We start from the raw sequence: 11,868 nt of genomic DNA on the forward strand, positions 1-11,868 counted from the left end.
AAACGAGCAGGGGGAAGGTCAACAGTTGCAGTTTTATGGCCTGAAACGCTGCACAACATGTGGCAGTCCAACCTGGATGCGTGTCGTACAACGTCGCGTGGTTTCCACGTGCTCGTAGGCCAGGTGGAGGGGAGGGCGCACAGGTAATGGAATCCCTCCCCTACATCAAATAGTTTTGATGTAACACAAAACGAAATTTTTAAATCTATTAATAGAGAGTACAATGTTTTTAGGACAGTGGTGAAGCAACATAATAAATATTTTTTTAATGAAAAAGCATTTATGCGGTCCATTTTAATAAAAAGAAATTATCAATTTAATATATTTTCCGAAATTGTATTACAAAAGCATTGGTACCATTTTTAATTTATGGTACATTGAATGCGTGTGATTTTTAGGTTTCACTACCACATATTTCTGAAAATTATGATGCAATAAAATATTACTTATTATAATTACACGATAGACTCTCAGAATATGAGAAATTTTTTTCGCTATTTGTTGCACCTTAAATCTCCTCTAGCATGAGAGAGATTTGGTTGGACCAAACATCAAACATAATCCCTTGCGCGTCCCTTACAACCCCAGTGATTCAGTGTCTCCCCTTCCGTCCCTTGCAACCCCAGTGATTCAGTCTCTGCCCTACAAATTTGCAAATGCCCTGCTGTGATTACATTCACAAGGGTCTCTTATACCACTTGCCTTTCGCTGACCATCACCAATTCGTTTTACCAGTGGAGCGTTTGAAACAGTCATCCATCTCTTCCTCGGATGGTATTCTGTACATTGACTGCAACAATGGCGGCGCTCATTTGATCGAAGCATCCACTTGAGGTGTAAGGGGGTTGGAGATAGGTGCAGTTGTTAGCCAATTTTTTGGCACAGTCAATACGAAAATAACAACCGAGTGAAATGGTGCCTTAGATTTCCCCATAAGATAATTTTAAATGGCGCCTTAGCTGTTACAACTCGAATGGAAACCAGATAATGATGTGTTATGTGAACTTTGGTTGAAAACACCAACTCTTATAACAAGTAGAATATTAAAGTCATATTCTTTATTTGGCTATAAAAAAAACCTGATGGAAAACTTATCCAATTGAAACATGAAATTATTGGGTTAGAACGGCACCAAATATTGATAATATGTATGTTAGAAATGCACTAAATAATAATAATATGTACACATACATAGAAATACAATAATACAATATTATTTGGACCTGGACTAACGGTTATTAATTCAAGAATGGGAAATATTTCTATTAAGGGCTTCAAACCCATGTAGGCTAATCAATGACGATACAAAAACATATATAAATACAAACATTTGGAATTACAGAGTATGACAATCTGATAAAAATGGCAATGTTTGTATTAATAAAATAAAATTCACTAGTCAGCTCTATGAAAGAGAGTCTGAACTAGGAGAGTCTCTCTCTGCAAAAGAGAGTCTGAACTAGGAGAGTCTCGCGCTGCAGAATTCTCTAAATTGTTCACGCACATTACACATTAAATAGAAAACATGGTTTTAGGGAAGTTAGAACAACATTCTAAGAAATAGAAACTAATTCCTATCCTGAGGTTATGTGAACCAACTCTACCTATTCGAGGATATTCTCCATTATCTTCAAAACTCCCCCTTAATGGAGAATGGGTTCACAAATATGGCTAACATCTCCCTAAACATTTGAAACTTAACTTTTCCAAGAGGCTTAGTGAAAATGTCTGCAAAATTATCACATGTTTTATATTATTCCAAATAGATTTCTTTGGATTGCACTTTCTATTTGACAAAATGGAATTGTGTATCAATATGTTTAGTGTTTTTATGAAACAATGGATTTGGAAAGTTTGATTGAACTCTGATTGTCGCATCTGATTGTTGTTGCATCTATTTGTTCTTCCCCAACATCTTGGAGAAGTCTCTACAACCAAACTTCCTCACACGTTGCTGCACACATGGCTTGATACTCTACTTCTGATGAGGACACAGATACTATGTTCTTTTTCTTGCTGCTCCATGTGATCAACCTGGATCCAAGGCTAAATGCATAACCTGTTATAGATCTACGATCATCTACATTTCCAACCCAATCTAAATTTGCATATCCTCTCAATCTAACATCAGAAGCGTTAGTGTAAATAATACTGTAATCTACAGTACCTTGTAGATACCTCAAAACACTCTTCGCTGCATTCTAATGGCTTTCAAGTGGCTTAGACATAAATTGACATACCACACTAACTGCATAAGCAAAATCAGGTCTAGTGGTGGTTAAGTAGATTAGTCTCTCAACCAGTTGTCTGTAAGGTGTTGCATCCACCACTTTTGAGCCATCCTCACACTGCAATTTGATGTTCTAGTGTAATGGTACCGCTGTAGGCTTACACTAATCCATCCTAAACTTTTCTAGTAGGCCTTTAACATACTTTGCTTGAGACGGAAATGTTTGACCTAAATCTCTCCAGATCTCAAGACCTAAATAGTATCTGAGTTCACTGAGGTGCTTCATTTCAAACACCTGTGACATATGTTACCTGATTTCATCAATTAGATATGTAGTATCACTTGTAATTATCAAATCATCTACTTATAATGAAATCAACACTATGCACCCTTGTTCATCTTTCATGGTGTAAAGGTTAAAGTCATTTTTACTTCTATTATAGCCAGGTTGCAGAAAAAATGAATCAATCTTCTCATACCAAGACCTGGGAGCTTGTTTTAGTCCATAAAGTGATTTCTTCAATCTACATACTAAATGTTTTGTCCTTTCTAGACAAACCCTTCCAGTTGCTCCAGATAGACCTCTTCTTTTAGTTCTCCATTGAAAAATGTAGACTTTACATTTAGTTGGTGCATCATCTAATGTTTCTTAGTAGCTAAAGCAATTAACATTATGATAGTGTTCAATTTAGCTACAGGGGTGAAGATTTCTTCATAGTCTATCACTTCTTTTTGTGAGTACCCCTTTGCTACCAACCTAGATTTTAGCTTTTCTATAGTTCCATTTGCATTAATCTTCGGTTTATATAACCTTTTACAACCTATGGTCTGTTTTCCTCTAGGAAGTTCAACCAATTCAAAAGTGTTATTTCTGATTATTGAATCATATTCCTGTTCCATGGTTATTTTCCATTCACTACATTCATTTGCTTCTTTATAACTAGACGGTTCAACAACATTCATCATACTAGTTATAAAAGAATTTTCCCTATATCTTGCAGGCATTTGAGCTTTCCTACCTGATCTCCTGAGTGGTGGGGTGGCTTCAAACCTTATTTGATCATTATTTTCTTTTTCTTCCTGTTTCTATTGTTGTTGCTGCTGATGTTGTTGTTGTTATTTTTGTTGTTGATGTTTCTGTTGCTGTACATCCTCTACCTTTTTCTGCTGTTGACCGTGATTGTTCTCTGCTTCTTCTTCCACAAAGTACGGAATATCCCATTCCTCATTGTGCTCATCAGATTCTTCATGATCCTACTCATGGAATTTGACATCTCTACTAACAAAAATCTTGTGAGTAGAGGGATTAAATAATCTGTATGCTTTGTATGATGAACAATACCCTACACAAATATGTCTGATGGCTTTTGAGTCTAATTTTCTTCTATCTTCCTTTGGAATGTGGGAAAATGCTTTAGATCCAAATATTCTCAAGTGTTTTACTGTAGTCTTATATCCAAATAATGCTTCAAAATGATTTTTAGACTCAAGAATTTTTGTAGGACTCCTATTTTTCAAATAAACTGCAGTATTCACTGCTTTAGCCCAAAAACCATTTGAAAGGTTCTTACCTTTCAGCATACTTCCAACATGTTCCACTAGTGTTCTGTTCTTTCTTTCTGTTACTCCATTCTGTTGTGGAGTATGGGGTACTATGAACTACTGCATCATTCCATGATCTTTACAATATCTGATAAGCTCATCCTTCCTGTATTCTCCCCCTTGATCAGAGAGGAGAATTTTTACTGTTTCCTTATTTATCTTTCAATCATATTTTTAAACTACTTAAAGTATTCGAATGTATGGCTCTTCTTACTTAAGAAATACACCAAAGAAAACTTTGTACAGTCATCAATAAACAGTATAAAATACATTGCACCTCCTAAAGATTTTTTCTGCATGGGTCCACAAAGGTCTGTGTGCACTAATTCAAGTATATCCCCTGTTTCTTTTTTACTCGAATAAGGAGTTCTTCTCTATGCATTTTTCCTAATGTACAAGCATCACAATCATTATGTACTTGATTTATCATAGGAAGATCTCTTACCATTTTCTTCTTTTGTAGTAACAGCAAATCATTGTAGTTGATGTGGCCAAATCTTTGATGCCATAGCTCTTCTGTAGTCAAGCTCGCTGTTGTCAATGCTCTAACTAGTGCAGGTCTTACATCCAACTTCTACAATCCTCCTGTTCAGATTCCTATAGCAATTGTCTTCATGCCATCTAGCAGATATTTAATATAACAGTTAGATTTAAAGAATTCAACTTTCAGATCTTGACCTGTAATCATTGATACAGAAATCAAGTTCTTTGTTACAGCGGGCACATACATAACATTATGAATTTGTTTGATATTACCCTTAGGTAGAATGATATAAACTTTCCCACATCCTTTGATCTGATGACTTCTGTCATTACCTAGGTAAATCTGCGCGCCTTCGTTGATTTCTTTAAAATCTTCAAGGCAATGCTTATTCCCTGTCATGTGTGTTGATGCTCCTGAATTTACATACTAGATGACTGCATCAACATTCTCATCACAATTTGCCATGAACAATCTGAAATTCTGCACCCGATCACCATTCACGAGATGACCTGCATGTCTTTTCTGCTTCTGTTGTTCTTCATGATATTTCGTTTTCTTGCACTCCCTCACAATATGACCGAGTATTTTGCAATAAAAACATCTAGTTTCATAGTAGTTTCTATTCGGATGCATACCTTAGGTCTGATTCGGTCTTTTGTGTGAGTTTTCTCTGTTTTGCTATTGTGTACTTCCTTTCCCTTTGAAGAAGTTTTTCTTCGCCAACAATGCAAGATCGACACTCTTGGTCTTTAGAGTCGATATTCTTTCTTCTTCCTGCATCAGTATTCCTGTCAGCTCTTCAAATTTCGGGATTTTATCTCTGGCATTGATCCTAGTGATAAACATTTGGTAATCATTAGTAACACCATTCATTGTAATAGTTACAAGATCTGTATCGTCAACTGTATGACCAATGTCTGACAATCTATTCTTCAAATCCTTGACCCTTGCTACAAATGAAGCAATTGTTTCATTCTCCTCCATATTCAGGGATAGGATCTTACTCTTGAGGAATAGAAGATGATTTGAATTCCTGATCTCATACAACTCCTTCAGAATTCCCCAGATCGCGTTAGCTGTCCTACAATCTCTAATGTGTGGTATGATGTAGTCTTTCACTGAAATCTTCAACAATGTCCTTTCTCTACGTTCTCGCTTTTCCCAATCTGGGATCAATGTTGATTCAATTGTGGGCCTCGGCTCATCCCCATTCGCGATCGTCCAAGCACTCTGCACTTCTAGCAGAGTCTGCATCTTGAATTTCGAATTTTCATAATTGGATCCATCAAGCTTGTTATGCTCATTAAAGCATGCTTCAAACATATTGTTGTTCATATTAGTGATTTAAAAAAAAAAAATTGACCGGTAAAAGATGTTAAATTTACCCCAGATCTGTGACAGGGACAGATCACTATTATTTGTAGCACATCCGTAGATCACCATGGCTTCCTTCTCAGCCTCTAGACAACCTTCTGTTGTCAGCTACAACCTTGTTCTTCGCTTCCCCATGCAGCTTCTCTGATTTACATGATCATCGCAGATATGCCTGTCTTTTCTAAGACATCTTCGTAGCTGTATGCGAAATACCTGCGACGGAAAATGTTAAAATATGCATGAAGGAGCTATAATGCACTCATCGCAGAGGTAGACTCATAACCAACGATTATTTCAGATTCGTTGCAGTTATCCTCCTCACAATTGTGATGATCTCGGTTCAAAAAACCATCCACCAGCCAGCGTATAAGTTCCTCAGCCCTGACGCTCTGATACCATGATAAAAATGGCAATGTTTGAATTAATAAAATAAAACCCACTAGTCATCTCTACGAAAGAGAGTCTGAGCCAGGAGAGTCTGGCTCTGTAGAACGCTCTACATTGTTCATGCACATTACACATTAAATAGAAAACATGGTTTCAGGGAAGTTAGAACAACATCCTAAGAAATAGAAATTAATTTCTATCCTGAGGTTACCTGAACCAACTCAACCTATTCTAGGATATTCTCCATTATCTTCAATACAATCCATATTGGATCTCACTTGCAATAAGGGTAGTGGGAGCAGATTGTTTCATCAAATACGAGCAATACTCATTTTAGTATCAACTACACTAATACAAGGGGCAATAACAAATGCATCCAATATGTTCATTTAAATAAAACTCTAAGGAATCTCTCATCTACGTAGAGATATTGCATGCTTGTTTGATAATGCGCTGCTATCTACTTCTTTTTCATGAATATTCTATCTCAGCTTTGGAATCTATTTGGTTATCACAGTTTTCTCATTTAAGATTGAGTTAGAGTTGAATAGAAGTCATTTCTCTCACATGGTTGTGGTTATATTTTACAGATTTTGTTTTGTATTTATTGCATATTTTTTATAAATAAAGAAACTAATAAACATTATTTTTTTGTTTTATAATTTTTGTTATGTTAGATGTTAATCTCTTTTTCATAAATAAGCAAACTATTGTCTAATTATCTATTTCATTTGCATAGAGTGCATAAAAAAATTAATAAATATTAATTTCTTGTTTTTTAATTTTTTCTATGTGTGGGTATCAATGTGTTTTTCATAAATAAACAAACTATTGTCCAATCATCTATTTCATTTGCATGTCATCATTTATTTTGTTTTCAAGGTAAGCTACAATTGAGTAGGCTACAATATTGAGGTTTAGACAAATTGATTCGCATGGGGTTTAGCCAATCTCTAATTCAAACCTCATAGAGAGAGGTTGAATATAACTTTGTTTCGAGTGTCCACCTCATTAGGCATGTTGTAAAATTATTTTACTTCTTTTATATTTATAAATAAATCATATATCATGATTAGTATGATATAAATTTTTAATTTAAAATGATTAATCAATTTTTCCATTTAATCTCTTTCAAAGTCAATGACTTTCTTAGCATTTCTGGATTCAGCATAACTGTAGATTCATCTTCGCCCTAAATCTATGATAGTACCAAGAAGATCAAATATTTTGGATTCAGAATCATAACACATGTAAAATATTCACTTTCCAATGCAAGAAATATGCATGCAAGATATGAAAGAAATGCATCACTCTCCAAAGCCATATATTTGTTTTGCACAAATTGTGCCACTACTTCTTTGTGCCTTTGTCTTAGTGGCCTTGACTCTTGTATTGTATGTGATGTAGTCTTGCCTTTGACGTCATGGAGTTTTACCTTTGATGTCATGGATTTTTTCATTTTCCTTGCATTACAACAATTCAACTCAACCATTATATGCATATAAGAACATAAACAAGCCAACATATGTCATCAATATATTTTCTGCAAACATATATCTCATTAATTTCTCAACATGAGCTTATGCATTAACATCTCTCAACATGTGTTGAGAAACCAACAAGTATTACATCTACTCCTTTGCATACCTTGTTGCTCATGTTTTTTTGTGCATACATTAATTGTAGCTCACCATGTATATGGCTTGTTTCCCGCAAGCATCGCAAATCCTCATGAAAAAGGCATGCCAGTGCATGTTCAACTGTGCATGCATTAAATGTGTGCACATACTTTGTTGCTCCTTAATCCTTTCCTAGTTGTCTTTGTAACATTATATGTACATAGCCTTAGCTTCTATGAAACCTCTTCGACATACCTTGCAACATAGACTTCATACCAAGCATATCTTGGACCAAAACATACCTTGTTGCTACTCCTTTGCCATGAATGACAAAAATGCCAATAGTCTCCCCCCTTGACATTGATGGAAACACTCTGATCCTCCCCCATTTATCCTGAAATACACTTCTCCTCCTCTCTACTTACCTCCCCTTTTCACATAAATGGGAAGGGGTTCTATGAATAATGAAAATCAACAAGAAAGGGGTCTATCTGGAAGTTTAATGTTTGCATCAGCTTTAAAAAAATTGTTGCTCCAAGACAAACTTGATGTATCTTTGTGGATTCATGGTAACAATCCTTTTTCATAGAATTATTTATTTTTCGATAGAATCTTTAGGCTCATTGTTCAAATTCAATCACTTCTTCTATTAGGTACTTGATTTATATTCTTCCCTTATGGCATTTTTGCCAAGAAATAGGTTCTGTCTGAAATAATTTTCCTTCGCCCTTATCTCCTCGTATATTCTAATCATGGGACTCTAATATTAAGAAGATATTTACGATGATTTTATCGAGAAAGGAAAGTATAATATAATAGTTTCTTTCCAAATATTCAAAGCTCATTACCTTGTATGTATAAGCAACGAAAATACAATGTATCCATCCCTTGGGCCCTCCTAGAAATTTTTCAATCAAGAAGTTTTCAAACATGCCTTTGCGCCCTCCAACGGAAATGTTTATGTAATCTACTTCTTGGCCAAGTTTCATCAATTGTTACCAACTTGTGTCACAATGTATCGAAATTTCACATGTTACTGCAACTATAAATGTACTCTTTGTCCATGATCTCACTGCCATCATACTTCAATGCAGCGGAAACACATATAATTTTAAGGGAACAACAAATATTCTAATGTTTTCTTGATTGAATTGAATTACCAGTGGTATGATGGAATCTCCCTTTATTCCTTAAAAAAATAACATTAAATAATCAATCAAATCTAATGCAACACATTGAACGATAGACCGTTTGCATGCATGCATAATCAATTGGTCAGCATGTCGTTAGGTCACAACTAGTGAACATGCATAAAAAAACATACCCTAGCACGAGCGGATTCTGAATCATCAATCAGCCACAATTGAACAACTACACTATTGTTGCATTGCTCGAATGCCTTCAAATATTGTTTGAGAAAAAAATAAAAAAATAAACAACAATCCTTCAACGTAGAATTCGATGGCGACAGAACAAAGAGATTGTTGGATGAGCATTGGTTCTATTTTTTTCATTGTGGAAATGGATTCCTATCTCCATCGATATCAAAGAGATTAAATTCCATCCCGTCACTTCCACTAACAATGCAATGCCAGTTGATTTTATTTATTACCGAAATAAGAAACCAGTCACTAAGAGAGTCGTTCGTCAAGTGCAACTGATGAAATACAACTACCTCCACCAGTAGACGTAAAATTTTTTGTAGTGAAGATAGTGGTAGGTATTCTTCCTTTACACTGAACACTTTAAATTGAAAATTGCCACATCTGAATTGAAATTATTTGTGTTAGTTCAAAGCATACATAACACACAGCTGATTTATACTCAGAGACTCAGACGGAAAAAGCAAAGAATAATTCACAGAGAAAGACAAATGGAGACACAACAAGATTACTCAATTAGAAACAACGGAATAGATAAAACAATCACTGGAGAATAGAAATCACTTTGCATTACATAACAGGCTTGATCCTTGGCTTGCTTTCCTTCGCCAGAGAAATTAAAAATTTATAGAGGAGGAAGAAGGATCTAGAATCCTCTATATGATTTAGATGGAGATTTGGAATGATCCAGAAACTACTGGCAGTGTAAGAGGATCTAGAATCCTGCATGTGATTCTAGAAACTACTGGCAGTGTAGAAGGAACTAGAATGTTGGAGATCTAGAATGATCTTATCTAGAAGGATCTAGAATCCCGCGTGAATTTGGCTTCACACTTAACATTCTCCCACTTGAAGCCAAATAAGAGTGTTCAAGTCACACTGAGTACTACCATTCCTCTACATAACTCATGTTTATTTCGTGGTAGAATCTTAGTGAGCATATCAGCAGGGTTCCTATATGTATGGATCTTTTGCAAGGATAATTGTTCTTCCTCCAACAAATGCCGGATCCAATGGTACCTTAAGTCAATGTTCTTGGTTTTTGAATGAAATGCTGGGGTTTTCGCCAAGTGAATGGCACTCTGACTACCACAATATAACACATACTTGTCCAGCTTTATTCCTATCTCTCCTAGGAATCACTACATCCACAACATCTCTTTACAAGCTTCTGTTGCAGCTATGTACTCTACTTCTGTTGTAGAGAGGGCTACTATTCTTTGTAGCCTTAACACCTAAGATATCGCTACACCTACAAATGTATACAAATAACATGTAGTAAACTTTCTGGTATTCATATCTCCAGCCATATCCACATCTGTAAATCCTTCAAGCACAGTCTCATCATGACCAAAACATAAACAATAATGACTAGTACCCTTGAGATACCTCAAAATCCATTTTAGTGCTTGCCAATGTTGTTTGCCTAGATTGGCAAGGAACCTAATCATTACTCCCACTGAATATGCAATGTCTGGTAGTGTGCATACCATGGCATACATCAAACTGCCAACTACTAAAGCATAAGGACTTTTGTTGATCTCTTCTTTCTCTTTGTCATTACTAGGACATAATTCAATACTCAGCTTGAAGTGGGCTACAAGGGGTGTACCAACTAGCTTGGAATCCCTCATATTAAACCTGTCAAGCACCTTCTTGATATATTTTTCTTGTGACAACCATAACCTTTTGTTTTTCCTGTCACGCATAATCCGCATGCCCAATATCTGTTGTGCTGGTCACAAATCCTTCATTGCAAATTTGCTACCCAAATCTTTCTTCAACCTATTGATCTTATTCTTATCATGCCCAACAATCAACATGTCATCCACATATAACAATAATATGATATACTTTCCTTGATCATACCTCTTGATATAGACACAATGGTTAGCTTCCAACCTCTGAAAACCATGTTCCAACATGAATGAATCAAATTTCTTGTACCATTGTCAAGGTGCCCGTTTCAACCCATAGAGACTCTTCTTCAACCTACAAACAAGGCCTTCTTTGCATTTTTCTATGAAGCCTTCTGGCTGCTCCATATAAATTTCTTCCTCCAAGTCACCATGAAGGAAAGCAGTTTTTACATCTAACTGTTCACATTCTAGTTATAAAGTAGCAACTAGACCAAGAATGACTCTAATAGATGACATTTTAACAACAGGTGAGAAAATTTCAGTGAAGTCAATACCTTCTTTCTGGGCAAAACTTTTCACCACCAGTCTTGCTTTATACCTCTCCTTATTTTCATCACCTTCATGCTTAATCCTGTACAACCATTTGTTTTGTAGAGCCTTTCTACCTTTTGGGAGGTTTACCAACTCCCAAGTTTTATTTTCCTGCAAAGATTTCATTTCTTCTTCCATTGCTTTCTTCCATTCTTTACTGTGCTTGACTTTACAAGCTTCTTGAAAACAATTAGGTTCACCTTCATTAGTCAACAAAATATAGTTTGAAGGAGGATACCTTTGTGTTGTGGGGGAAAGTATCCAACTCGGAATGACCCTAACCCACTCTAAGGGTGACAGTTCCTTAGCAACAGCTGAAAGCAAAGCTATCTAAAGTTTCTTCTTTATGACATGCAAGGAATGAAAGGAAGAGATCCACTTACCGATGTCTTGCGCAAATGGTCGACCCAATCTCCTCTATTTGCCGCTTGCTCCCAGCTCCAAGTCTTTTCACGGGCCCAGCTACACGAGATCCTGCAGACAAGACAAAGAAAGGAAACTACAAGAAGCATGCATTCATAAATGATTCAAGGATTAGCATAAATCAAAGACGCAAGTA

Source organism: Pinus tabuliformis, chromosome 4_2 (genome assembly GCF_031772625.1).
Source record: "Pinus tabuliformis cultivar Carrire ecotype Pingquan chromosome 4_2, CPIR1, whole genome shotgun sequence".
Classification (NCBI taxonomy): Eukaryota; Viridiplantae; Streptophyta; class Pinopsida; order Pinales; family Pinaceae; genus Pinus; species Pinus tabuliformis.